Below are 25,489 nucleotides of genomic sequence, written 5' to 3' on the forward strand. Positions count from 1 at the left end.
GTTATCTTATTTCACATTTAAAATTCTTCTTCCTGCATTCTGTTAAATTTTGTTAATTTTGTTAAATTAACTGCTTAAGAAATGGAAATGTGAAATGAATAGCAAACAGCTAGTAGTTTTTAACAGGTAGAGAAAGGGAGAAGGTTCGGGTCAAGACAGCTGATGGGACCAATGGTGGAGTGATTAAAATTGTGGATGTGCAAGATGATAGAATTGGAAGTGCTCAGGGATGTAAGAGGGTTGTAGGAAGAGGAGGAGGTGTTGTTGGGAATATGGAGGGGCAAGGCCCTTAATACCATCTTTTATTCTTTTGAAGCAAAGAGTTGCAAAGTCACACAACCCTCTCAGAGAAAATGATTCTCTTTATCTATCTTAAAACTGCAGCCCTCTAATTTTAAAACACATGCCCTAGATCTTGACTCATCTACAAGGGAAAACATCCTTTCCACCTTGTCAAGACCAAGATCTTTCACATTTCAATCATGTCCTCACTCTTTTAAACTCCAGTGGAAACAAGCACAGCCTGTTCAATCATGGCAGGCATCAAGAATCAGACCTACCCCTACCCTACTTTGTCAAGTGGCAAACAGTATTTCACTCACCCTTCCTTCCTACTATTTTAAAGATTTTAAAGACAAACAGGAATCCCACTCCTGCCGACCCACCCATACTATTTGAGTTTCAAACGAGTTCAATTGACCCTGGATTATTTATTTCCATACGGTGGAAATATTCCATGTGCTATTGATTTGATGCCTATCCAGCCTCTGAAAGTGAGCTGAGACAGGGGTGAACTTGGGTATTGTTACAGAAACAAATATAGGTGGGCTTGGCAATGTGTCATCCAAAGCTCATTACAGGAACAAATATGGCACCATGATTGAAACCAAATTGGTTTAGGCTCAAACTGTGTCAGAGAACAGATGGACTCAGTAGCAAGAAAGGAGTAGCCAAGATTGAAAGCTGACAGTTTCTTTCCTCCCAATATGGAATTGGAGAGAGTCACACGCGGTGTTCTGAGAAAGAGGGCTGCAACTGTGTAATGCAGCAACCTGACTTTGGAGAGGAAAGGGAAGGTGAAGCTGGACTGGTCATTTTGGCTGGTGTTGCTTTTGCAGAGGGTGTTGATGATAGACAGAGAAAGGGACAGCAGCTGAAAAGTGACAACTGTGAACAACACAGGCTAACTCAGGATCTAGGAAAGGAAATTGGATGGCCAGCAGTTTTGTGGGAGTAGGATCATGGAGTAAACAATGAGTCTCATGGTCAAGATGAGCCGTGAAATGACAGAACAAAGAAAGGAGAGAAACTGGAGAAAGATGCATCTTCAAGGTGAAAGCTGTGAGGAACTTGAGTGGAGGTTTGGCCTGGTTGCGAGAGGAAGGGAAGGATGCAGGAGATACAGCTGTTGCAATAGCAATATTCACAGTGACAAAGAAATTCAGTTACGTTTGGAGGTGAAGAAGAAGAAGGTGAGCAGAGTGGGATTTAAGAAGACAGTTTGCTGTAAAGAAAAGCAGCATTTTGGGGGGCTGCAGTGCTGTGTTAAAGAGGGGTGGGGAGGAATGTTTTGCATTCCAGAATGACCAAGAAATAGGGAGCAATTCTGGGACGAGGCAAACTGAAACATTAATAAGCACTCAAAAACCAATATCCAAACTTGATTGAAAAAGGTGAATAAAATAAGAAGACCTTAGATTCCAAAAACTGAAATTAAAATTACTATGTGAACAAAATTGATGGTTTCTCAGACTGCAAACTAAAAAATATTAAGAATAAAGGCCTGACATCAGAGAAATGTAACAGTGTACGTTATGATAACAGGGATGCATAGAATTGTGGTTTCACTTCTTCTTCAAGTCTACTTATTTTTCCAACACTCATTGCTCTCAGATATGAGCTTTTTTTTACATGAAGTAATCTGTTCATCTGATAAAAAATAATGTTAAAATCAATCAGGACTATCTATGTTACTAATTTTGCGCACATTGTAATTGACAGATCATGATAAAATTATTATTTATTCAAAATTAGATGTCTATTTACAGGCAATTACAACAAATACTTTAACATTTAGCATTTATATTCTTCGTTTATCAAAAGGTTTTCCACTAAGACTGTATAAGATTTCTTACATTATTCTTACAAATGCATTTTTTTGAGTATATTTTTTCACATCATCCAACTCCATTTGTCTGTGACTGAAATTCTCATTCATGCCTTTGTCACCTCCATGCCTTTCCTACCATTCCTGGAATTATTGTATCACTTTTTGAGATATCTGCTTGAGCACAGTTATCTGTGTCTCACATTTTATGGTAATTATACTGGGACTTCTGCTTCGGCTTGAGTCAGATCATTGCCTTTCTGTTTCTTCTCCATGCTCCTTCAGGTGTAAGGGTTATATTTGATTCTGGCGGCTCTATTCTTCTGAAAACTATTACTTTAGTTGGCTTAGGATGAAGAGGAAGACTTGCCACCTGGTTGATACTTGCCTCTATGGCAATCTTCTTGAAGTCTTTGTTCACAACTTGAGGTCTGTTATCCTGAATTATTTCCTTTGGAAAGCCATGCTTATCAAAAACCTAGTCCAATGCTCTAATAAATGACTCCTTTGGACTAAAATGGATTCTTAAAACCGTGATCCCTGTGGAGTAGTAATCTACCAGCACCAAACGTGTCTTCCCTCAGATGTTAAATAAGTTGATCTTCTAAGATTTTCCTGAAAGTTCGGAAGACATTGAAGATTCTATTGCCATCTGATTGTTGTTGGCATATGTGAGATTCACTGTTGTAAAATTTTCTATTTCCTTAGAAGCGCCTATCTGTCAAACAGAGTATTGAGCTTGCAGTCTGCATTTTGAAATTTCTAAGTGTCCACCATAAAGATTTTTTTGGATTTTCTTACCTCAAGAACTTCAACACAACCAATCTATGGTCGTACACCAACAAGTCATCTGCACCTGTTAAATGTTGCTTGTCTTGCTGCAATGATACAGTGATTGGTGAGACCACACCTAGAATATTGTTTGCAGTTTTGATCTCCTTAACTGATGAAGAATGTTCTTGCCGTGGAGGGAGCGCAGTGAAGGTTTACCAAATGAATTCCTGGGAATGGCAGGGATAGCGTATGAGGGAAGATTGAGTTGATTGTAGAAACCTATAAAATTCTAAAAGGATGAAACAGGTCACATGCAGGAAGGATGCTCCTATTGGTGGGGAACTCCAGAATTAGCTGTCACAGTTTATTGATAAGAGGTATACCTTTTAAGCCTGAAACAGATGCATCCATGGTTACTGCGGTACATAAATCAGGGTGATAGGAAGCTAATGTGTCTGAAGACAGTAGATTTAAAGCTGTAATCCATTCCTGACTCCCGTAATCATTGTGGTGCCTCCTTAAAATCTCTATCAGTCAAGTGAGTCTGGTTCGGTTAGAAACAAACTTTTCCACTTGACTTGCCACTCTAAAGAGCTAGACATCATTTATATGTTTCAGTTAGGGAATTCACTTACGGCCCTCACCTTTGTGCGATCTTATTCCTGTATTGTGTGTCAGAAAAATGGGATTCTTGTTTTAGAGAACTGACATTTCTTATTTTGTACGGGGCCTACATTTTACAATGATTTTAAGACTTATCTGAATCTGTGGCCAAACTCTATTTTCGGTCTGCTTGTGTACCAGGACATTCTCCATATGACAAATACTCTAGAAAAAAATTGTTTCAGGTTGGAATACTTCTCCAGTCCTGAAGAAGGGTTCTGAGCCAAAACATTGACTTCCCTGCTCCTCCGGAAGCTGTCTGACAGGTTGTGTTTTTCCAGCTCCATATTTTTTGACTCTAGCTTCCAGCGTCTACAGTCCTTTCTGTCTCCAAGTGACAGATAATGCTTTACATTGCTGATGAAATTCCAAAAGGTAGATGATTGGAACAGAATTGTCTGAATGATGTGATTATAATAGTTAATGATCTCGACACACAGTCAGTGTATCTGCCAAAATCTACTGTTTACTCCTAAATTAGTTAAAAAAAATCTGCTTCTGTCTAATTTGGTTAAGCTGTCATAAATTGGTGAAATTGGGTGAATTTCTCTTTGAACTGCTTGTTCACCTGAATCACATCCAGGTGCAATGTTAGTCCTACACTGGATTTGGGGAGCTGTTGGCAGTCTTGAGCATCAATGCATGACTTCTTTCGCTGATAATATGGCCCTGATTTTTAACATGTTGACTAACTGTGCCTTCACATTTTCTAATAGTGGTTTAAGGTACTTTTCTAGGAGGATACAAACATATTGTCTAAGCATCTTCCTACAAAGTAAGTTATTCCTGTTTGAAATTTTCTTGGAAAGATTATCTTGTAATTTTCTCTACTTGACTGTGGTTCATCACATCTGAAAGACTTGGCTGAATAGATATGTTTTTGATTCGTAATGATATGTTCTTGTACCTCAATATATTGAGAGTCAAGTTGATATCTCACCCTTTTTGATTCAGTGTCATGGTAAACTGGTCATGTATCTGAAGATGTCTGTCTCCACAATTTTGCAATTTGACATTCATGGGTTGAACATCCATTGATTTTAACCATGGCAAGCTTTCAGCAAGTATTCGAACAACCATCCGTATATTTAGTTTAAACTCTGTACTCACTGCTTTTACTTCTCAGGTGATAGTCCCAAACCTCCACTGGCCCTCTTTGACTTCAGTCAGGAATATTAGCTTACATGATCAATCTTCATTCTTGATCTCAAGGATCTGTTCATGTTCAAATCGATTTCCTTTGTCAGGATTTTTCCTCTTGCTAGGGTTTCTTCTTGGTTTGTGTGGTGACATTGCTGTTGCTAATCTCCCAAGTTTTCTTGTCTTCTACACTGACAGCATTAAGACTTGCCTGCTGGTCGCTCATCGTGCTTGTGATAATGCCTTGAACTTCATCATGAACATGCTTATCTGGGCAATGGCATTGATTCCCAGTCTTTTGATGTCTCGGCAGATTTTCAGAAGAGTAATGATGATACCTTGTGACCTACCCATCAAACCAAAACAGATAGAGCCTTGGTGTTGCTTCTGGTGATCTCCCTGTTCTGGACCCTGATTTCGGCTTGACTATCATATTAAATCACTCAGCCTCCTCTTTTGACTGAAGAAAACTGGACCCTTTTCTATCCCTGAGCCCAAAATAATGCAATCTTACAATCTCATCTTTCAGTGCTCAACACCTGCAGCACCCTGCTCAGCTTTGTGAGTCATTTAAAAATGCAACAATCAGATCACTTTGTTGCTGGGATTGTTGGATAAATGTTGCCCTTTCAGTGGCCACATTCCTTTCTGAACAAACATACGTATCAAATGTTTTGAGTCAATTGTACTTTTTCTCCACTGCAACACGAGAACATCTCTTGGTCACTTGCATATACACATGTGCTGAGCTGATGCCTTTATTCTTTTGCAAGCAACTCTGCTGCAGTCCTGTACCCTTGGAATTGCCTCTTCCAGAGTTCCCATTTCTGCTCTCCATGGGAACGCTCAGCATTTTTAAATGCCCGGGGCAATGACAGTGTATCAATGGGAAATGGAATTATGATTGGCTGCTACACTGCACTGACCTTAGTAACAACCAATATTGTTTTCCTTTATTTGCTCAAGATCTTCTAATTAAGACCTTTTTTCCCAGGGTGGATGAATCCAGAACAAAATGGAGAAGGATTTAAAAAGGACCAGAGGGGTAACTTTTTCACGCAGAGGGTGGCGCACATATGGAATGAACTGCCAGAGGAGGTGGTGGTGGCTAGTATAGTTACAACTCCCATGAGGTGCGTGAACAGTCCATCAACCTTATGAACACCTTCCACCCAAAACTCAAATTTACCTGTACCAACTCCGCTACCTCCCTTCTATTCCTGGACCTCTCCGTCTCCATCTCTGGTACCTGTCTCAGCATCAACATCTATTTCAAACTTGTCCACTCCCATAGCTACCTTGGCTACATCTCCTGCAAGGATGCAATCCCTTACTCCCAATTTCTCTGCCTCCACCTCATCTGCTCCCAAAATGAAGTGTTTCACTGCCATGCATCCCAGATGTCCTCCTACTTCAAGGACCGCAACATCCCCCCTCCATTGATTCAAAATAACCTCAAACACATCTCTTGCATTTCACAAGCCTCTGCCCTCAAAAAATCTCCCACAGCAAAAATACAGGCAGAGCCCCCGACATCCTGACCAAATTCTCTGCCACTTCAGCCACCCACAATCCAACCCCACGACCAAAGGAATATTTCCCTCCCCATTCCTCTCATAGGAACTGCGCTCTCCATGATTCCCTCATCCACTCCACACCCCCCCCACCAACCCCACCACACCCTGCACCTTTCCCTGCAGCCTGCAGAAGGTGCTGCACCTGTCCCTTCACCTCCCCTCCCACCACTGTTCAAGGCCGCAGACAATCTTTCCAAATCAAACAGGGTTTCACCTGTACATCCTTGAACCTGGCCTACCGTATCCTTTGTTCCTGATGTAGTCTCCTTCACATCAGTGAGACCAAGTGTAGACTCGGTGACTGATTTGTGGAGCATCTATGCTCTGACCGCTTTAATCAACAACACTTCTTCTAGTCACCAAACAATCATTACATCTCCCTCCTACTCTCTTAATGATGCCCATCCTGGGCCTCCTCCAGTGTCACAGTGATGCCATACGCAAACTGGAGGAACAACACCTCATATTTCACCTTGGGAGCCAATAGCCTGACGGCCTAAACATAGAATTCACCAGTTTCAAAATCTCCCCATCCCAGCCTCATCCCATGTCCAACCCACACCCCCATCCCCACCTGAGACAACCTGTCCATCTTCTTTACCACCTATCCGCCTTACCATTCCCATTCACCAATCTCCACTTCCCTCCACCAGCGTCCACTTATCACCATCCCACCGCACTTCCCTCATCCCTATCTCTCCTTCCTGTGTTTATTTCCAAGCTCCCTTCCTCCTCCCCAGTCCTGATGAAGAGTGCAAACCAGAAACATTGACTTTCCTGCTCCTCTGATACTGCCTGACCTGCTGTGTCCCTCTAGTGTATTGACATATAAAAGGCATCTAGAAATGAATAGGAAGGGTTCAGAGGGATATGGGCCAAGTGCTGGCAAATGGGACCAGGTCAGATTGGGATGTGTGGTCAGTGTGGATGAGTTGGACTGAATGGTCTGTATCCATGTTTAGGACTCAATGACTCCATAACTCTGGTATTTCTCTGGAGTCCTCACAATGCACTGTTTTTGCTTCGGCTCTGCCTATTTGGGTCTTCTCTTTTGTCTCCTGTATCTCAAGGACTACGATCTGGCTTCAATTTGATGATGTTGATATACCCATGTTGCTGTCATCCTTCAAGAGAACTCTGCGTTCACCATGACTTAGACTACTGCAGCAAAGTTAATGGAATTTGCTTCTCTCTCAGATTGGCATACCTTCACAGAACTTACACTCTCTGGTTTCTCTACGGAGTTGGGTGTCTACACTTGCAATCTTAGACCCTGCACAATCTCACTAAGCAATTGTCTTGGGCTGGTAAATCCCTGCTTTGTTTTTACCTTTGTGTAAGAATCTCACTCTTACTGTATTTACAGTATGGTAGACATCATTTTAAATAACTTGAATTCAGGATTTCTCTGCTGTTCGTGTTTGAGTCTCTATCACATCTTTCACTAGTCTGCTCTGCAGATGTCAGAGTAGCATGATCATTTATGTTATCATCAATAACATATTCACAAACCAACATACTATAATCTACACAGGCTTTCATTGCAGTCTTCTTGGGTATCTTTGAAATTCTTTGCTCAACCATTGAATCTGTTCCTTCAGCATCTAAGGCATCAACTCTGATTTCCTGTCTTTTTGCAAGACTCTCCTCAAAACTGCCCAGGTTAACCAAAAGCCTTTGGTCATCTGTCCAACAATCTGTTCGTTTGGTCTGGTTTCACATTTTGTTTGATGTTTACACCTTTGAAGCTCTTGGGATGTTGTACTACACGAAATGCATAAATACAAGGGATAGTTACATAAAGGGAACACAGCAACAAACAGACCAACTGAGGCCAAATTATGAACTAAATTATGTATTAGTTCAAATAAGAACAACTTAGCAATTGAAGTGATTTAGATACAAGTCCATAAGCATTATTCTCATAAAGAATGGACTTTTGTTCTTAGCATTAACAGAAGTCAGGAAAAAATTAATTTTATCTGAGCCTTTGCAGTTTGGAAGAAATCATAAGGATGTTTCCCGCACTGTACTTGCACCATCACAACAGACATCTATGTTAAAATGGCATTTAGTGGAGAATTAAAAGTCTACATATTCAGAGCAATCTCTTTTGCAGGGTACTCGACTGTGAGGAGTTAAAATATTTTCTTCCACAACATAAAAGCCAAAGGAATTGCACTATGTAAATTTGCTTTGGTGATTGAATTAACTTTTTTTAGCTAAATATGTTGCTCGTGACTTAAGCAAAGTCTCAGATGTGTTTATGAAATTATGCACAATTAAACAAAAATGATTGAATAGTGCTTGCTATTCAGATATTATTAAATAACATGTTATTAAGTCGTGAATTCTGAAAAGTGCAACGTCATATTTAAAGGATTGCTAGTCTAAAATGAACACAGCCATACCTCAAGATTCACTGAAAATAAATGTATTGTTATCAGATGTACCAGAGTGGAACTTTTCTGCCAAACACAGCATGTGCATATTAATTAGGTTTCTCAAAGCAGCTATTAATATTCCTCAGCATTCCTGTTTTCACTTTAACTGTAATGCATGCTGTGCTTCACACTAAATTGGGTCAAGCTGTTAAGAACTACATTTATACATTGTACAATCTAGTATGTTATGAATTGATCATTTTAACTTGGGTATCCGATGACTATCAAGAAATTTACATATTTTGAATACTACATAAATTGTTAAGGGAATTAGTGCCAATTTTGAAAAACCTTAAATTCCAAAGTGGCTTCTTTATTATCTTTTGCACCAGTAAAACCTCTATCATCCAGTGGAATATTTTGCTGTATATCATTAACTTATTAAACAATATTTTGCATTTATCAGCTCAAATGTCGCAAAGCATTTAATATTAGTTGTACATTTTATGATATGCTTTACATTATGGTTGTTAAATAGAATGCACCTTTGAATAGACTAAAATGCTGCATCTCATTTTCTCATGGCAAAAATCACAATTGTATTTGTCAGCTAAAATATCCATATATATTTTCAAATACTGCTAACTTCCTCCGACAATGCACAGGGAATAAAAACTAAAGTATCCAGACTTTAGACATCTGGATTAATTTTGCTGAACTATTTACCACAATTGAAAATGTCAAAGGTAATGTAGATGAGCCTATCTTTCCATAACTAATAAACTGATTTTAATACTCAAGTAAAAAGGAATTGGCACTATTGTAAAGCATTTGATGTCATCTCAGCCAATACAGTCAGTGTTGAAGTGCTGTATGTAGCACTGCAAACAAAAATTGGAATCATATCACACAAAGCAAGATCACACAAACAGCAATGAGATGAATTACCAATTCATATAATCATAGAATCCACATGATTATATAATTGTTATAATCCAGAGGAAGGCAAATTGGCCCACCGTTTCTGCACCAGCTCCCCGAACAATTTAACGTAGTATCAATCTCCCACTTTTTCGACGTAACCTTTCACATTATTTCTATTTAAATAATCATCTAATGCTATTTCAACTGCCTCAGTTGAACCTAGTTCAATCACACTTCCAGATAGTGCTAACTATTCACTCTGTGTGAAGTTGTTTGTCACTCTATTTGCTTCTTTTGAAAGACACTTCAGGACTATGGCCTTTTGTTCTCAACCCCTATATGTGTGGGAATACATTGTCTCTATCCCACATTGTCCAGAAGTCTCATGATTTTGAAAGATGCATCAAATCTCCCCTTTGACTTCTTCTATTCAAGGAAAACACATAGGAGAGCTTGGGACTTTCCAAATAACTGAGATTTTTCACTCCTGGAGCCCTCCTTGTATATGTCTTCTGCATTCTCTCCAAAACAATCACTTCCTTCCCATAGTGTGGTGCACACAACTGTATACAATACTCCAGCTGAGGTCCAACTGGTTTCTTATATGCATTCATCAAAACCTCCTTGCTCTTATATTCAAAGTCCCAATCAATGGGGCCTAGAAGACTGTATGCTATATTAACTGCTCTCTGCACCTGTTGTGACATTCATAATGACATTTGCACATCTCTTTCCAGGTCTCTCTGCTCCTGCACACCCTTCAGAAAAGTATACTGCACTTTAGACTGTTTTTTCTTTGGTCCTATGAATGAAAATACATCACTTCACTATTCTCCACAGTGAACTTTAGTTGCCACCTCTCCACCCACTCCACCAACTTGTCAATGTCAGTTTGAAGTTCTACAGTCTACTATTTAGTTTACAAATACCAAAGTTTTGCATTATCTACAAACTTCAAACTGCTCCCTGCACACCAAGGTCCAGATCATTTATACATATCAGGAAACGCAAAGATCCCTGGGGAACTCCACTATGAACCTTTCTCAAGATTGAAAACTAGCCACTAACCATTCTGCTCCATTTCCAGAACCTCAGCCAATTTTGTATGCATGTTACAACTGTCCCTGTTATTCTATGGACTATAAATTTATTGCAGAATGTGGCAGACTAAACCAGAAAAAAGCAACAAAATGATAGACGATTTTCTCCTCATGGAGGTGAATGATGGTGCAATTATTTTATGAAGTAAGCAATACAATGGAGCAGGAAAGTTATTGTCAAGGCAAAACATGTTTAATCCAACGTGTAGAAAGCCCACTGGCTTGGATCAATCTCCCATTTTCTACATTGCATAGTTTTATCTTCCACAGTCAAGTTTCTAGGATCGTAAAATGGGTGGCCAATTCAGCAATGTTAATAACTTTTCCAAGTATTACTTTACATATTACCATGGATCTTGAATACAATTTTATAACTTCCAAATGTCATGACCTCAATTGGTAACCTCTTGAGTATCTGCTCTAGCATTAACAACTGTACCACTGGCCAATATTATCCGCTATCCAAAATGATCAACTATATCAGTAGGAGACCCAGAAAATGTCAACAAGACAGGTTGGTATATGTGAAAGATAAAGTTTTTAAAAGTAAAACATTTACCCATCCATGGAGAAAATAACCAGCAAATAAGTGTTGCGGCAGCAATTTCAAAAATTCACTTTATTGCCCTCTAGTGGCGGAATAGGTGTATTTCTCTTAGGATGGATTATTACCCTGATAAATAACTCAAGCTGAGCTTCAATTTATATTTGACAAACTCACACGATACAGGCGGAAATGCCTGTCACGCTCAAGATTTTTAAAATGACACATCTTCATTTATATTTTTTGCTTGCATTCATCATGTTAACAAATACCAATACTTAAAATATAAAGCAGTAATAGTCAATGAACCCAAAACATTAACTCTGATTTCTCTCCACAGATGCTGCCAGGCCTGCTAAGATTTTCAGCAATTTCTTTTCCAGAAACTTGGTTCCAATTCTTAAAATGTTAGATTTATAATAACTTTTTGTTTCACTGATCAAGTTATAACAGCCAATCTCAAATGACCAGTGCTTTCACAGGTTGGTGTCAAAGAGAACATCAATGTTCTTGGATACTGCTCTTGAAGCTTTAACTGTTGAGTTGCAGTCATGATCAAAATCTCGACCTGAATATTTGCCAGAGAATGTGCACTCACAGCCAGCAGGACAGCCTGGATGCAGGCAGCGACCAAGAGTAGATTCAGTGATCTAATTAATGTCTGGAAAAGTGAGAGTCTGGAAACATAAGTCACCTTTCCCAGGTAACCAATTGGAATTTATCCATTTATCATCAGATGGAGTGCCTACTCCTCATCAAATTCATTATATTTTCACAAAATACTAAAGGAATTGCACAATTGCGCAATGCTGCAAACACCTTTCTTCCAGCACAACTGAGATTGAAGCTGATTGCAAAAACCGTAAAAGCTCTGAGAATATCCTTCTTCTAAATGGCCTGCAACATGACACCCTTTGAACACTAAATTTATTCGAGCAATATCCAGCAAAGCTTCAAAGAGCAGATCACTAGTACAGAAAGATAACTCACAGCATTCTCTGAAAACATGAGGGATGTTGCTTTACATCTGTTGCATAATGACAAAGGAAAGCATCCTGTGTCAATAGATGGCTGACTCAGAATTGTCCACTGCACACCAATGAATCCTCCCAATTAAGTACAAATGATAACCTCACTAAACATGTTACAATGAACAGACCAGACAAAAGTCAGACAGCATCTCCCTAATCCTCCCAATGATAGATCCCACTGAGTGTCTGTGAAAATGGGAACCTCCAATCCCCTATCTAATATGAGCCACAAGCAAACCTGACACGGTTTAGTACAGTCAATGTGGATGGCAATTCAGCTGTCCTTTGCAGTGGCCTTCCCACCTGGAATTAAATGGAGGAATGTTGCGAGGCAGCTGGAATGCCAACCAACATCCTGCTACCCAGTCACACAGGTACCTGCATGGAGCTGGGAGAAGGAGGGGTGCGATACATTCCACCCATAATGTCTTTCCCTATAGGCTATATTTATTTCTGTATAGTATTCCTGTTGGAATTTCTGTTTACAGACAGAAGCAAACCAGACTCACAGTGTTATATTTTACATCAAGTGCAGTTTAGACATGTATGCTTTACTATTTTCTACTCTACCTCATTGTGTGGCGTCAGAAATTGGAGCTAAGTGGAGGCCCCATTGGATATCTATTTCTTCCATTGCCTATGATCTATGTGTTTGTGCTCACTTAAGTATTGTCCTCCCACAATGATTATATGCATTTATGTAAATTCCATGATTTTGAAATGACATGAATGAATACGTGATAAAACATTCCTACTATCTAAATCAGAAAAATAAAGGCTCTACAGATTGGCATCAGTTGTATTTGAAATTATCAAAGGGATCCTAAGTATGGCTTTTATCACTATTTTTACAGCAAAGAGGTTATGGCTTCTGGAAAAAGTTCCTATCTTACCAACATAGTTGAACCATTTGTCAAGATTGCCAGGCTGTGGAACTCTGTCGTAATTGTATATTTGGATTTTTGGATAAGTAAAAATCACATAATTAATTGCTTTATAAGGTTTAATATCCAGTGAGATTTGAAGGTAGATCCTGTGTTTGATAGAGAATTTGTTACGTTCCTGTACTTTAAAAACATAACTCATAGAAGTAGTTCAAGTGGACAAGGACAGAAATTAATATGAGGGCTCACAGTTCATGATATACATCTGGTTGGTGACAATTGGAGATTGTGCAATAATGGATGATATCAGAAAATAAAAGGCTGCAGGCTGATCCCAATGGGCAAATGTCCTGCAAATTGTGGCTGATATGTAATTTTGATCTATGTTGTGTGGACAGATTTTGGGAGCAATACTGCCAAGCGTGTGTATGCCAAGTTGAATTTTGAATTAAAGTCTTTTGAAAAGGGACAAATTAGGTGCCCATGGTCACTGTCAAAGCTGTAGCAGAAATAAAGAGTGTTAGGATGTACAGTTAAGGGGTTACCATAGAAAAAAAAAGTGTCATATTGTTCATAGCAAGTAGCATAGCCCAAACTAGAATACTTCAAGAAACCCGTGTCTGCTTCTGCTCCTCGAGAAATCCTAGTGTAAGTTAATATCACTGTGAAAGAGGTGGTTCTATTTGTGACAAAGGAGAGCCATTGGAAGTGACCTATTTGGATTTCCCAGAGGCCTTTGACATGGTGCCTCACAGAAGGCTGCTAAATAAGAACCCATGATGTTAAGGGCAAGGTGCTGGCATGGATAGAGGATTGGCTGACTGGCAGAGGGCAGAGAGTGGTGATAAAGAAGTTTTACTCAGGATGGCAACTGGTGACTAGTGGAATCCCGCAGGGCTTAGTATTGGGAATACAGCTATTCACATGATACATTAACAATCTGGATGAAGGAACTGAGGGCATTGTTGCTAAGTTTGCAGATGACACAAAGATAGGTGAACTGACAGGTGGTGTTGATGTAACATGAAGGGCTGCAGAAGTGCTGAGACAGGCTAAGAGAGTGGGCAAAGAAGTGGAAGATGGAATACATTGTGGGAAAATGTGAGGTTATGCACTTTGACAGGAAGAATAGAGGGTTAAGTGCCTTTGCTAAATGAGGAAAGCTTCAGGAATGTGAAAGATGACACTTAGGAGTCCGATTTCAGGATATTCCTTAGGTTAACATGGAAATTCACTTGGAGTTCGTAAGTCAAATGCAATGTTACCATTCATTTCAAGAGACTAGAACTCAAGGCCACAGTCTCAGAACAAAGGAAAAATCCATTAGAACTAAGATAATGAGGAATTTCTTCAGCGAGAGAGAGGTGATTCTGTGGAGGTTGCAGAGGTCAAGTCATTGAGTGTACGGAAGACAAAGATAGTTAGGTTCTTGTTTTGTAAGGAGATTAAAGGTTATGGGGGGAAATGGGGAAAAGGCATTAATTTGGAATTAAGAAACATATCAGCACGATTGAATGGTGGAGCAGACTCAGTGGGTTGAATGGCCTAATTCTGCTTGTATATCTCATGGTCTTATGGTAATGCTGTTAGCATCAGGAACTGATTTTAATTATGTTTGGAAGAAACTGAGCATTTTCCCAGTCATTAATTTCAGTGAATTAACCAGGTCCTTTCATAAATGTCCGTTTATTTTGCTTTTACCAGAAAATTGTCATAAATGAATGGTATCATATAAAGAGTTAACTGGAATAAATTTCTCATAATAACTATTGAAGATTAGCATAAAGACAGTTATAACACGATGTTGTCAATTTACATGGGACTCAGACCTGATAAAAGAAGCCCTAATGAAGCTCTAATGCAAATAGTTACAGACACTAGATATTAACAGTTCACATTAGCCAAGTGTTCAGCCCTCATAGGTCTCAAGTTCACAGGACTCTTAATGACATTCCAAGGCTGAGAGTGCTTTACAGCCCATGTACTTTGTTTGTTATAGCAGACTACAGTCCTGAATGGGTTACAAGCACATTGAACTTTCAAGTAACAGAGGTTGTTTTACTTTTAAAACCAAGACATCCAAGCCAGAGATTGCTCAGAATGTAATTCAGTAACTGTTTGGAAAATTCCTATGTAGAGACAGAATGGAACGTCACACTAGGAAGCCATTTAGATACAGAAAGAAGAGAGAGGATGGTTGAGGAGGGTTACTTTTCAGAGTGGAGGGAATTATCAGAGATACATATTAAAAAGCCATTGCATTATTTTGGAACTTTGTGGAAAAATAGATCAAAGCAATGGCACTTTAAAAATGGAGGAAGACAGGTCATGGCAGTGGCAAATGGAGAAAGTTATGTGACCCAGCACTGAATCTGCACAGCTACCGCCTCTGCTGTTTGATTTCAAGTTTCTCTGGAATTGGAGTTCATCTAAGAAAAATGAACAAATGGTGAAATTCACAGCTGACAGCTGACAGAGGTAAAGCTCACAGCAGGGGAGCAACTAAGTAGCTTTTTAAAGTGTAACTTTACTGTACACCTCCAATAGTGAGTAGAGTGGGCTCTTTTTTGACATATGTTTTATGAAGATGTGTCTTTCGATCAAACTTTTAAAATATAAAACATCGGTACTAAGCCTGGAGCAGTGTTCTGTAGAGCAGCTAGACCGTGCTATTTTCTAAGTCTGCAGATAGTTAAGGTGCAAAGATGGCCTTTAGTAGAGTAATGTGCTCTTCCTGTCATATGTGGAAGATTCGGGAGAGTTTCTGTGTAACTAATACTGATGTCTGCGGGAAGTGTTTTTGGTCACAAATTCTATTGGACGGCAGTTAGAAGCAATGAGGAATTTACAGGAGCTAGTTGGTGTGATGGATGGCAGCTATAGGAAGGGAGAAAAATGGCAGATACAGTCAGGTAGATGGGTTACCACCAGGTAAATGTAGGAGAGGGAGGCAGATCATGCAGGAGTCTCCTGTGGCTATCCCCATTTCAAACAAGTTTGCTGTTTTGGAAAACATAGGGCTGATGAACTCTCTGGGGAATGGAGCATGGACAGCCAAGCTTCAGGTACTGAGACTGGCTGTAATGTAATAAAGGGTACATCTGGTTCCAAACAATTGATTGTGACAGGGGAATCACTTGTGAGTGGCATTGACAGACATTTCAGCACCTGACGGTAAGAAATCAGAAATGTGTGTTGCTTCCCTGGTGCCTGGAGCAAGGACACCTCAAACAGGGGGGCAGAATATTCTCAAAGGAGACAGGGACCAGCAGGAGGTTGTTGTACAGATTGGAACTAACAACATAGGAAGAGAAAAGGATGAGATTCTGAGGAAAGAATATACAAAGTTAGGCAGGAATTTTTAAAAAAGAGGTCTTTGAGGGTAGTAATATCTGGACTAGTCCCAGTGATACCAGCTCGTGACGGTAGGAATAGGAAGATAGAGGAGATGAAGGCATGGCTGAGGTTCTGGTGCAGGGGAGAAGGATTCACATTTTTTGATAATTTGCATCTCTTCTGGGTAGAAATGACCTGTACAAGAAGGATGGATGGCACCTCAATTGGAAGGGGCTAATGTACTGGCAGGGAATTTGCTTGAGCTGCTCGAGAGGATTTAAACTAGTAATGGGCAGTGGCGGGACCAGGGCAATAATGAGAAAAGCCTTCAATGAGACTAGTACAGTTAAGGAAAGGAGAAAATCAAACAGTCAGAGCAGGCAGGAATAAAGCAGAGAATGAAGTCGGACTGACAAATTAAACTGCATTTATTTCACTGCAAGTGGCCTGACAGGTAAGGCAGACGAATTCAGGGCACGGTTAGCAATATGGGACTGGGATGTCATAGCAATTACAGAGATGTGGCCCCTGGAATGGGCAGGACTGGCAGCTTAATATTCCAGGGTATAGATGCGATAAGAAGGATAGAAAGAGGGGCAAGGGAAGAGAAGTGGCATTTTTAATATAACATTACGGCTGTACTGAGGGAGGATATTCCTGGGAATACGTCCAGGAAACTTATTTGGGTGGAACTGAGAAATAAAAAAGGGATGATCACCTTATTAGGATTGTCCTATAGACCCCCTAAATAGTAAGCGGGAAATTGAGAAACAAATTTGGAAGGAGATCTCAGTAACCTGTTTGAATAATATGGTAGGGTATTTTAACTTCCTAAACATAGACTGGGTCTGCCATTTCGTCAAGGGCTTGGATCAAGAGGAATTTGTTAAGTGCATACAAGAAGATTTTCTGATTCAACGTTGGGTGTGCCTCCTAGAGAAGATCAGGTTTTGCACCTACTCTTGGAAAATAAGGTAGGGCAGGTGACTGAGGTGTCAGTAGGCGAGCAGTTTGGGGCCAGCAGCGATAATTCAATTAATTTTAAAACAGTGATGGAAAAAGGTTAGCCTGGATGTAAAAGTTAACTCTCTGAACTGAAGGAAGGCCTCTTTGGACAGTGTTAGGAAGGAACTTTCAAATGTTGATTGGGAGTCGATGTCTGCAGGTAAAGAGACAGCTGAAAAATAGGAAGCATTCAGCAATGAAATAACAAGAGTCCTGAGACAGTGTGTTCCTGTTAGGGTGAAGGGCAAGGCTGGTAGGTGTAGGTAATGCTGGCTGATGAGAGAAATTGAGGTTTTGGTCAAGAACATGGAGGAAGCATATGCCAGCAGAGATCACGTGAATCCTTAGAAAAGTACACGAGCAGTAGAAGGTACTTAAGAGGGAAATCAGGAGGACAAAAAGGGGACAATGAGATAGCCTTGGCAAATAGGATTAAGAAGGATCCAAAGGGATTTTATCAATACATTGAGGATAAAAAGGTATCTAGGGAGAGAACAGAGCCCCTTGAAGATCAGCAAAGTCACCGATGTGTGGACCCGCAGGAAATGGGGGAAGATACTAAATGAGTATTATGCATCAGTACTTCCTGTTGAGAAGGATATGGAAGATATAGAACGTGGGGAAATAGATCGCAACATCTTGAAAAATGTTCATTTTATACAGGAGATGGTGCTGGATGCCTTAAAACACAAAGGGATCCAATCAGGTGGACTCTAGAATTCTGTGGGAAGCTAAGGAAGTGGTTGCTGGGCCTTTTGCTGAGATATTTGTATCATCGGTAGCTACAGATGAAGTGCCCGAAGACTGGAGGTTTGGCTAACATAGTGCCACTATTAAAGAAAGATGGTAAGGAAAAGCCAGGGAACTATAGACCAGTGAGACTAACATTGGTGGTGGGCAAGTTGTTGGAGAGAATCCTGAGGACAGGATTTGCATGTATTTGGAAAGGTGAGGACGGATTAGGATTAGTTAACGTGGCTTGGTGTATGGGAAGTCGTGTCTCACTAATATGGTTGAGTCTTTTCAAGAAGTAACTAAGCAGATTGATGAGGGCAAAGCGATCGAATTCAATAAGGCGTTCGACAAGTTTCCTGATGGTAGACTCATTAGCAAGGTTAGATCATATGGAATACAGGGAGAACTGGCTATTTAGATACAGAAAGAAGAGAGAGGGTGGTGACGGAGGGCTGCCTTTCAGACTGGAGGCCTGCAGCCAGCAGTGTGCCACAAGGATCAGTGCTTGATCCACTGCTTTTCACCATTTATCTAGGAAGTATGGATAGTAAGTTTGCAGTTGACACCAAAATTGGAGGTGTCGTGGACAGCAAAGAAGGTTACCTCAGTGTATAACAGGATCTTGATCAGATGAGCTAATGCCCTGAGGAGTGGCAGATGGAGTTTAATTTAGATAAATGTGAGGTGCTGCAGTTTGGGAAGGCAAATAAGGGCAGAACTTATACACTTCATGTTAAGGTCCTGGGGAGTGTTGCTGAACAAAGACACCTTGGAGTGCAGATTCATCGTGCCTTGACAGTGGAGTCACAGGTAGATAGGATGGTGGAGAAGGCATTTGGTATGCTTGCCTTTATTGGACATTGTACTGACTATTGGAGTTGGGAGGTCATATTGTGGCTGTAAAGGACATTGGTTAGGCCACTTTTAGAATACTGTGTGCAATTCTGGTCACCTGTTATAGCAAGGATGGTATGAAACATGAAAGGGTTCAGAAAAGACTTGAGGATATTGCCAGGGTTGGAGGCTTTGATCTATGGAGAGTTCTGAAGAAAGGTCACGAGACCCAAAACATTAACTCTTGTTTTTTCCTTCACAGATGCTGCTCGACCTGCTGAGCATTTCCAGCAATTTTCTTTTGTTTGTGAGCTATAGGGACAGTTTGGTTAGCTGGGGTTACTTTCCCTGGCACATTGTTGGCTGAGAGGTGACCTTGTAGACGTTTATAAAATCATGAGATTCACATATAGGATAAATAGACAAGGTCTTTTCCCCAGGGTGGGGGAGTCTGAAACTAAAGGGCACGGAGTGAAGGTGCAAGGGGAAAGATGTAAAAGGACCTAAAGTGCAACCTTTTCATGCAGAAGGTGGTGCCTGTATGGAACGAGCTGCCAAAGGAAGTGGTGGAGTCTGGGACAATTACAACAATTAAAAGTCATCTGGATGGCTGTATGAATAGGAAGGTTTTAGAGAGATATGAGCCAAATGCTGGCAAATGGGACTAGGATATCTGCTCGGCATGGATGTGTTGGACTGAAGAGTTTGTTCCCATGCCGTACATCTCCATGACTCTATGTTAAAAGAAGAGAAAATATACAAAAATCTGAACAATCTCCTGTGAGTTACAGTCCCAGACTGGGAACATAATTTTAGGCACCAGAAAGCAGTTTGAGCAAAAGAAATGTCTGTGTTCTCCCTAGCAGGAAAACACAAGGGATAGGGTTAAAAATCAACTTTACGTCTGGTGTATGTACACTAGTTAGGTGCTGTAATAATAGTTTGGCATTCCAATGTTAGTGGGCTAGTCCACACATGAAGGCTACAGTCGAGGACATCTACAATTCAGTCCTGCACTTCCAGTAAAAACGAAATAAAGCAAAAAGTCTCCTTTCTCTCTCTCTCCCTCTGGGATTTCTGGAAGTTAACCACCAGTCAAAACCCACGGTCCAAGAAGAAACTGTGCTACAAATTTCAGTTAATCTGCAGAACCAGAATCCTTAAACCAACTGTTTGACTGCCATCGTAAGCATGCCATCCAATAAAGCTTCTACAGTATTCCACCAGCTACTCAGCATGGACAAATCAGCGACTAATTTGTTTGTCTTACTTCAAATATTACCTTTTATTATTTAACCCTCATTTGTAATTTTCTAGGTATGTGTGTCTAAATCTGTGTATTATGGGTTTGCTCACTTTTCCAGCCCATTTCAGCTCCAAAGAAATGTAATTATATTGGACTCAAAATATTAACCTTGTTTTCTCTCTCCAAAGGTGTGACCAGACATGTTAAGTTTCCCCACTACCTCCTGATTATTCCAAAATCTTAAATCTGTATTCCTCAGTCCTTGTACCATTTGGTCTAATCTAAACCTATTAGAATCTTGCACACCTTTATCAGATTTCTTCTCAACTGCCGTTGCTCCACAAAGAGCAACCCAAATTTGTTCAAATTAATCTTGTTGCTAAATTTCCTCATTCCATAGAACTATTCTGTTAAATTTCCTTTGTACCCATATTCTTGCTAATATCTGGTGACCAAAAATAGATGCAAAATTCTAGTTGTGGTTTATTACTGTGCTTTTATCAGATCACATAATGTTATGATTTTGGTTTCCTCTTGCACAATATATTCCAAGTTGGAAAAACATATTTTGTTTATCAAAACAATGAAGGAACTGACAGCACAAAAATAGTAGTTAGGTAAATGTGCAGGGATATTAAAAAATGTAACTTTGTTTTATTGACGTGCACATTAGAAATAAATATACTATGTTTTTCAAAAAGAATTAAAGAAAAAAGTGAATTGAATGAGAAAGAATTAAATTTTAAGGAACTGTGAAATGTTAATTTTTAGGAGTGACAACATAGATCAGAGCTGTTCTGAAATTAAATACATAATTTTCTATTACTTACCTGTTAGCAAAAGTTTGTTCCAAAGATTTTTGAGCCGCAGCCACAATCATGAGTGAGATGGGAAGGAACAGTCGCAGCCTTCCACTAACTCAATTTTCCTGACTAACCAGGAGTCAATGTGACAAACACGGTTCAGTTGCAAGTAATAAATAATGATTATCTTCTTTCAAAAGCAGAAAAGTGATGACTTTAGTTTTCCTGCATGTCATGTAGTCAGTCGATCAACAAAATCTTTGTATCGGTCTCAAACAAGAGAATAAAAAAGGATTGCTGTTGTAGTAGTTTCAAAACAGTTGATGAATATCTTAGTTTGGAAACAAGATCGGTGCATTGCTTTATTCAATTTCTTCATATAGGTTGTGAGATGACAAATATTCTTTCATTTTGATAACCATATTTTTTAAGTTTGTTGTCCATACTATGTCTTTTTCAGTTTTTTCATTAAGTTTCTGTAATTTTTCTTTTATGAATGATTAGCTTGGTAATACCATTCATTTTAAATTCACTCACCAATGTCTCAAACATGAAACAAAGCAAAACCAGGATAACATTGTGATGTCAGAGAAAGCTGAACATGCTCTGTAATTGTAAGAATGACAGCAGCATAGTGGCTCAGTGGTTAGCACTGCTACTTCACAGCTCCAGGGAACCAGTTTCAATTCCAGCTTCGGGTGACTGTCTGTGTGGAGTTTGCATACTCTCCCCATATCTGTGCAGGTTTCCTCTCAGTCCAAAAACATTCAGCTTAGGTGGATTGGCCATACTAAATTTTTTAGAGTGTCGAGGGATGTGTATGCGAGATAGATTAGCCATGGAAAATGTGGGGTTATAGGAATAGGGTGGTGGGAGGGGAGGTAGAGTCTGGGTGGGTGTGCTCTTTGGAGAGTCAGTGCGGACTTGTTAGGCTGAATGGCCTGTTTCCATACTGGACAGATTCTATGATTCAAATTAGTGTCAGACTGTGCAGAATTTCTGGAATTTAAGGACAGAAACTTAAGGGTTTGATGCCAATAAAGGTATGTTCCTAATCTGCAAACCTTTCCAACGTGCTTATGTTAGGCGCTAAGAGTAGAAGTGACTTCTGGTCAGCCGTGCATAATGTGGATTAGTCTCCTCATACTACAGCTTCCAATTTCAGGCTAACAACCTGTTCCAGGAAAAATAAACTTAGCCTACCTCATACATATATGGAGATAGATAGTCTTCTAAGTGTAACAGGATAGATCGGAAAATGACTTTCACAAGAATCTGACCAAAAATTGACTCATGCATGAATACTGCAGTAAATGGCAGGGGAAGAAATGGCTCAAATTATGAGATCACTGATAGAGCAGAGTAACCATGATTAATATTCCACAAAACATCATGAAAGAATAGTGTACAGCTCTGTTATGTTGTCAATTTAGATTGTTTAGTAGGAGAAGGGAATAACAAATCTAAGTTAATCAAAATTGAATTATCCAGTAGTCTATAGTGTGAACTTATTATTGAAAAATGATGAGTGACCAAATATGTGTTACATGCTGACTTTTATCTCAACTGTCAGTTACAATTTACAAAATTCTACTTCAAAATTGACTTAATTGGGGATAAGGCATGCATTTTAAATGCATTTTTGTGACCAAAAAATACTGTTAAAGTGCAATACAAATCCATTTTAAAATCCACGTCACTTAATTTTCAAACACTGTGCAAAACTTTAGTAGTCACAGTTATCCATGCCTTCCCTTCACAAAAAAATAATACATTGTAATTTCAGGGAATTGCATATTTTGAGGTCCAAAAAACAGTAAGTTGTAACCAAAATCAATTAAATTTAAAACAGATTCTATTATTCTCTACCTGAAGTATTATAATTCTAGTAATATGTAGCTCATTTTTCAAAGTTCATTCACAGGATGCAGGTGTCTTTGGGTCGGCATTTCTGGCCCATCCCTAATTGCCCAGAAGGTAGTTAAGAATCAACCACATTACTGTAGGTCTGGAGTTGCATGTAGCTCAGACCCAGTAAGGATGGCAGTTTCATTCCTTAAAGGACATTCATGATAGGCTTCTCCTAACAATCAACAATGGTTCATGGCTATCATTGAACCTTAATTCCTGATTATGTTTTCATTGAATTCAAATTCCATCATCTGCCCTGGCAAGATTTGAACCTGGGTCCCCAGGACACTAACTGGAGTGGCAGTCTGGTGATAATACCATTAGGCTATTACCTTTTCTGCATATTGCCTAGCAAGTCTGGTGTAGCCTGACAGATAATGTAAAGTTACTATCGATACAGTCCATTTATGAAAGACAAATTCCCCAGTTTAAAACCAGTCTTCGCAAAGAGGTACGAACGAATTATATATATTGAGCTGAAGGTAACTACTGGGCATCTGAAGGAAAAAATTAGGGGTATTTTGCCCTTTTGTTGGGCAGGTTGAGCAACACTAACACTGGCAATTAAGAGAAGGTCCATCAATGGGATTACTTAAAGGGCTACGATTTTGCAGATGGGGAGAATAACAACATTTATCAGGGTAAGCAGCCAGTCACAGTGACAAATTTTCACAGGCAGCAAAATGGAAAATAGAAAGAAAATACTAGGAATGCTGGAGATCAGAAAGATAAATCTGAGGAAGTAAATCCACTGATGTTCTTCACTATCTAGTAAATTTACAGAGATTAAAATAAATGATCGGGACATGTGTATTGAACCAGAATGTGAACGCTTGTAATTGTGAACTATTGGTATTCATTGTGATTACCCCTCAGAATCTGACCTAATGGGTTTAACAATGGCAGTCTTATATTTATGGTCCCCAAAGACTTCCATCAATTGTCCCTTTTCCGGTCTGTTTAATCTTTCCCAGGCGGCACTACATCTCTGTATTGTTTTAATAAAAATACTTTTTGCACGTTCACCAGTGTGCCTAATAGAGAGTTCAAAAGTGCTTATGGCAATCCAAGTATGGTCTAAATATTGATCTAATAAAAATCGATTTATCTGTTCTTCAGTTCTATCCCTTTAGACATGAATCCCGATGTTTCAACATTTTCAATGACTTTTTTTTTGTGGTTGGTCTATTTGCATCCCCAGATCACTCCCCTACCAACCCATTTAGGCACTCAATTTCCAAGCCTGTGGGGTCATCTTATTCATCGTACCAAATGGTACTATGTTAAACTTGTCCATAATGAAGTTAACCTGCCAATTACACAATCATTCTTTAAGCTTGTTTCCTTTGTGTTTGTTTTGTAGATCCACCCATACTAACCACACACCAAAAGTGTGACCACTGAATATTTTGAAACTGTATTTTCAATTTCCTAAGTCCAAGTCATTTGCGTAAGAAGCAGACAATAGCCATCTTAGCACCGATCCTTATGGATTGGCAGTTTCCACTTTTGCCAATCTGACTGCAAATGGAGTGGAATAAAATAAAACCAACGGAAAATAGTACAAACAGGAAACATATTTTTAATTTTCTAACAACTAGAACCTCAAAATAAGCAGAAACATCTTTACAGTCAGTGCCCATTTCATTCGAACACCAAAGGAATTCAATGCAGCCGATCACTGATCCCATAAAATGCTGCAAAGTCTTAATTAATGGTAATTTCAGCCTTATTGAGGAAATGCATGATATGTCCGCTTTCCCTTTCCTCTCACATCAATGCCTGGCAAATAAACGTGCTCAGTTCTCAGGGACCCAGTGAACCTTATAACACAGACTGCACTTGACTAAAAGCCAACAAATCTGTTTAACACAATTTGATTGCGTGTTCTTAAAGCCCAGGTTAGAAATCAAGTCAGTGACTGAAAGGCTAATTTCAATTTTCAAATTTTAAAACCTTTGCCATCTATATGAGGAGCCAAACAAGTAGTGACTGCAAATGAAATAAATATCATCAGAACACATATGCTCTGTTATAGAAGGATTGCTTCTGTATGTAGATTAAATATTAACATAACTCATTAGTTGTGGCTGAAGCTAACATCCTTGAGAAACACAAGGTCAAGATCTTTTGTGATAAAATTTCCTATAATCAATGCTTTCTTTGGCATGGCTCTTCTATTTTCTCAAAAAATCTCATTTAATTTTGCTGACCCAAATATGATTCAGACCAGCACTTCAATCAAAAATGATTAAAGATACACTTTCATAAAGGTTTCCCTCCACCAAGGACACTTTTCTTTCACAACACAGTTACTTTAAAATGTATAAAGTATGTGACCTTGTGGATACATGTACACCCTTAATCTACTGAACTGTTAAACAAGCTTCAGTCAGGTATTGAGGCTTGGAGCTGTAAATATACTTTATGATTAAAGTTTAAATAAGGTACTGGAGTGCATTCTTTTCTTCCAGTGCAATTCTAGGTTCTG

The 25,489-nt window shown here is 39.4% G+C and overlaps 1 protein-coding gene across 1 annotated transcript in view; it reads right to left on the minus strand.

Annotated features, from left to right (window-relative positions):
* Positions 1-25,489, minus strand: part of LOC125456902 (cilia- and flagella-associated protein 47-like) — a 478,989-nt gene that overhangs the window by 236,894 nt on the left and 216,606 nt on the right. The gene's annotated exons all lie outside the window — the stretch shown is intronic.

Source organism: Stegostoma tigrinum, chromosome 12 (assembly GCF_030684315.1).
Source record: "Stegostoma tigrinum isolate sSteTig4 chromosome 12, sSteTig4.hap1, whole genome shotgun sequence".
NCBI classification, from domain to species: Eukaryota; Metazoa; Chordata; class Chondrichthyes; order Orectolobiformes; family Stegostomatidae; genus Stegostoma; species Stegostoma tigrinum.